The following is a 5,000-nucleotide window of genomic DNA, read 5'->3' as shown; positions in this document are numbered from 1 at the left end:
GGCCTTGTGTTGGCCCCCTATCCCTCATCAAACCTCTGAGAATTCACACCCCCTTAAAGAGCATTTGAGATTTTACAGGTTTGCTACCAGTAGCCGTTAAAGTGTCTGAAATGGGGACACTTTTTTCAAACGGTCACAAAATCTTCTCTACTTCGAGTTTTTAGCTGAATTTTTTTGTGCATGCCAACAAAAATAGAAGGATCATGCCTACAAAATTTGGGGCCAAAAATCCTTATAAAAAAATTTTAAAAATTCCCGAACCGCAAAAAGTTTCGAAAATCGTGAAAAATAGAAAACGAGTCATCTTCCAACGAAACTTCACGTGAAGGCTTAGGGGACCATTGTATGAATTTACAAGCCATAAAAATGGCATTGGCACGGCAGAAATTTGAAGATGTGCCTAAACCCACCAGGGCCCAGCGTGTGCCGATGGTGCTCGAGGCAACCGCCCGCACCAAGGCCCAGCGTGTGCCGATGGTGGTCGAGGCAACCGCCCGCACCAGGGCCGATAGTGTGCCGATGGTGCTCGAGGCAACCTGTCGCACCAGGGCCCAGCGTGTGCCGATGGTGATCGAGGTAACCTGCCGCACCAGGGCCCAGCGTGTGCCGATGGTGGTCGAGGCAAGTTCCCGCACCAGCGCCCAGCGTGTGCCGATGGTGCTCGAGGCAACCGACCGCACCAGGGCCCAGCGTGTGCCGATGGTGCTCGAGGCAACCTGCCGCACCAGGGCCCAGCGTCTGCCGATGGTGCTCGAGGCAACCTGCCGCACCAGGGCCCAGCGTCTGCCGATGGTGCTCGAGGCAAGCGCCCGCACCAGGGCCCAGCGTGTGCCGATGGTGGTCGAGGCAAGCGCCCGCACCAGGGCCCAGCGTGTGCCGATGGTGCTCGAGGCAACCTGCCGCACCAGGGCCCAGCGTGTGCCGATGGTGCTCGAGGCAACCGACCGCACCAGGGCCGAGCGTGTGCCGATGGTGGTCGAGGCAAGCGCCCGCACCAGGGCCCAGCGTGTGCCGATGGTGGTCGAGGCAACCTGCCGCACCAGGGCCCAGCGTGTGCCGATGGTGCTCGAGGCAACCGACCGCACCAGGGCCGAGCGTGTGCCGATGGTGCTCGAGGCAAGCGCCCGCACCAGGGCCCAGCGTGTGCCGATGGTGCTCGAGGCAACCTGCCGCACCAGGGCCCAGCGTGTGCCGATGGTGCTCGAGGCAACCTGCCGCACCAGGGCCCAGCGTGTGCCGATGGTGGTCGAGGCAAGCGCCCGCACCAGGGCCCAGCGTGTGCCGATGGTGGTCGAGGCAAGCGCCCGCACCAGGGCCCAGCGTGTGCCGATGGTGGTCGAGCCAGGAGCCCGCACCAAGGGCCGGCTTGTGTCGATGGTGTTCGGGGCAACCGCCCGTACCAGGGCCCAGCGTGTGCCGATGGTGCTGGGGGCAAGCGCCCGCCCCAGGGCCCAGCGTGTGCCGATGGTTATCGGGGCAACCGGCCGCACCAGGGCCCAGGGTCTCCCGATGGTGCTCGAGGCAACCGCCCGCACCAAGGCTCAGCATGTGCCGATTGTGATCGAGGCAACAACCCACACCAGGGCCCAGCTTGTGCCGATGGCGGTCGAGGCAAGTGCCCGTACCGAAGGGCAGCCTATGCCGATGATGGTCGATGCATGTGCCATCACCATGCGTCATCATGTGCCATTGATGGTCGAGGCCTTGGCCGAAGTTCGATTTTGAGCCACGGTGCCCATGCTTGGCTCCAGCATGTGCTGGTGCCGCATTTTTTTCACTCGGGACAGCATCGCCGGAGCATCGCCGGAGCATCGCCGGAGTACCGCCGGAGAACCTGACCGGCGGCATTGGGGTTCCGGCGATTGGGAGGGGGGCCGGGGGGGTGTGCGCACATGATGTGCGATGGGTGCTGGTACTTGGCCTTGTGTTGGCCCCCTATCCCTCATCAAACCTCTGAGAATTCACACCCCCTTAAAGAGCATTTGAGATTTTACAGGTTTGCTACCAGTAGCCGTTAAAGTGTCTGAAATGGGGACACTTTTTTCAAACGGTCACAAAATCTTCTCTACTTCGAGTTTTTAGCTGAATTTTTTTGTGCATGCCAACAAAAATAGAAGGATCATGCCTACAAAATTTGGGGCCAAAAATCCTTATAAAAAAATTTTAAAAATTCCCGAACCGCAAAAAGTTTCGAAAATCGTGAAAAATAGAAAACGAGTCATCTTCCAACGAAACTTCACGTGAAGGCTTAGGGGACCATTGTATGAATTTACAAGCCATAAAAATGGCATTGGCACGGCAGAAATTTGAAGATGTGCCTAAACCCACCAGGGCCCAGCGTGTGCCGATGGTGCTCGAGGCAACCGCCCGCACCAGGGCCCAGCGTGTGCCGATGGTGGTCGAGGCAACCGCCCGCACCAGGGCCGATAGTGTGCCGATGGTGCTCGAGGCAACCTGTCGCACCAGGGCCCAGCGTGTGCCGATGGTGATCGAGGTAACCTGCCGCACCAGGGCCCAGCGTGTGCCGATGGTGGTCGAGGCAAGTTCCCGCACCAGCGCCCAGCGTGTGCCGATGGTGCTCGAGGCAACCGACCGCACCAGGGCCCAGCGTGTGCCGATGGTGCTCGAGGCAACCTGCCGCACCAGGGCCCAGCGTCTGCCGATGGTGCTCGAGGCAACCTGCCGCACCAGGGCCCAGCGTCTGCCGATGGTGCTCGAGGCAAGCGCCCGCACCAGGGCCCAGCGTGTGCCGATGGTGGTCGAGGCAAGCGCCCGCACCAGGGCCCAGCGTGTGCCGATGGTGCTCGAGGCAACCTGCCGCACCAGGGCCCAGCGTGTGCCGATGGTGCTCGAGGCAACCGACCGCACCAGGGCCGAGCGTGTGCCGATGGTGGTCGAGGCAAGCGCCCGCACCAGGGCCCAGCGTGTGCCGATGGTGGTCGAGGCAACCTGCCGCACCAGGGCCCAGCGTGTGCCGATGGTGCTCGAGGCAACCGACCGCACCAGGGCCGAGCGTGTGCCGATGGTGCTCGAGGCAAGCGCCCGCACCAGGGCCCAGCGTGTGCCGATGGTGCTCGAGGCAACCTGCCGCACCAGGGCCCAGCGTGTGCCGATGGTGCTCGAGGCAACCTGCCGCACCAGGGCCCAGCGTGTGCCGATGGTGGTCGAGGCAAGCGCCCGCACCAGGGCCCAGCGTGTGCCGATGGTGGTCGAGGCAAGCGCCCGCACCAGGGCCCAGCGTGTGCCGATGGTGGTCGAGGCAACCGCCCGCACCAGGGCCCAGCGTGTGCCGATGGTGGTCGAGGCAACCTGCCGCACCAGGGCGGAGCGTGTGCCGATGGTGGTCGAGGCAAGCGCCCGCACCAGGGCCCAGCGTGTGCCGATGGTGGTCGAGGCAACCTGCCGCACCAGGGCGGAGCGTGTGCCGATGGTGGTCGAGGCTGCCGATGGTGGTCGAGGCAACGTGCCGCACCAGGGCCCAGCGTGTGCCGATGGTGCTCGAGGCAACCGACCGCACCAGGGCCGAGCGTGTGCCGATGGTGCTCGAGGCAAGCTGCCGCACCAGGGCCCAGCGTGTGCCGATGGTGGTCGAGGCAACCGCCCGCACCAGGGCCCAGCGTGTGCCGATGGTGATCGAGGCAACCGACCGCACCAGGGCCCAGCGTGTGCCGATGGTGCTCGAGGCAACCTGCCGCACCAGGGCCCAGCGTGTGCCGATGGTCGTCGAGGGAACCTGCCGCACCAGGGCCCAGCGTGTGCCGATGGTGGTCGAGGCAAGCGCCCGCACCAGGGCCCAGCGTGTGCCGATGGTGCTCGAGGCAACCGACCGCACCAGGGCCCAGCGTGTGCCGATGGTGCTCGAGGCAACCTGCCGCACCAGGGCCCAGCGTGTGCTGATGGTGGTCGAGGCAAGCGCCCGCACCAGGGCCCAGCGTGTGCCGATGGTGGTCGAGGCAAGCGCCCGCACCAGGGCCCAGCGTGTGCCGATGGTGCACCAGGGCCCAGCGTGTGCCGATGGTGCTCGAGGCAACCGACCGCACCAGGGCCCAGCGTGTGCCGATGGTGGTCGAGGCAAGCGGCCGCACCAGGGCCCAGCGTGTGCCGATGGTGGTCGAGGCAAGCGCCCGCACCAGGGCCCAGCGTGTGCCGATGGTGGTCGAGGCAAGCGCCCGCACCAGGGCCCAACGTGTGCCGATGGTGCTGGGGGCAACCGCCCGCACCAGGGCCCAGCGTGTGCCGATGGTGATCGAGGCAACCGCCCGCCCCAGGGCCCAGCGTGTGCCGATGGTGGTCGAGGCAAGCGCCCGCACCAGTGCCCAGCGTGTGCCGATGGTGGTCGAGGCAAGCGCCCGCACCAGGGCCCAGCTTTTGCCGATGGTGATCGAGGCAACCGGCCGCTCCAGGGCCCAGCGTGTGCCGATGGTTATCGGGGCAACCGGCCGCACCAGGGCCCAGGGTCTGCCGATGGTGCTCGAGGCAACCGCCCGCACCAAGGCTCAGCATGTGCCGCTGGTGATCGAGGCAACAACCCACACCAGGGCCCAGCTTGTGCCGATGGCGGTCGAGGCAAGTGCCCGTACCGAAGGGCAGCCTATGCCGATGATGGTCGATGCATGTGCCATCACCATGCGTCATCATGTGCCATTGATGGTCGAGGCCTTGGCCGAAGTTCGATTTTGAGCCACGGTGCCCATGCTTGGCTCCAGCATGTGCTGGTGCCGCATTTTTTTCACTCGGGACAGCATCGCCGGAGCATCGCCGGAGCATCGCCGGAGTACCGCCGGAGAACCTGACCGGCGGCATTGGGGTTCCGGCGATTGGGAGGGGGGCCGGGGGGGTGTGCGCACATGACGTGCGATGGGTGCTGGTGCTTGGCCCTTGTGTTGGCCCCCTATCCCTCATCAAACCTCTGAGAACTCACACCCCCTTAAAGAGCGTTTGAGATTTTACAGGTTTGCTGCCAGTAGCCGTTGAAGTGTCTGAAACGGGGACACTTTTTT

The sequence above is a fragment of the Durio zibethinus genome, unplaced genomic scaffold, assembly GCF_047325235.1.
Source record: "Durio zibethinus cultivar Kanyao isolate XHJ-2024 unplaced genomic scaffold, ASM4732523v1 HiC_scaffold_2, whole genome shotgun sequence".
In the NCBI taxonomy this organism is placed as follows: domain Eukaryota; kingdom Viridiplantae; phylum Streptophyta; class Magnoliopsida; order Malvales; family Malvaceae; genus Durio; species Durio zibethinus.
Note: the sequence above shows the minus strand (reverse complement) of the source record.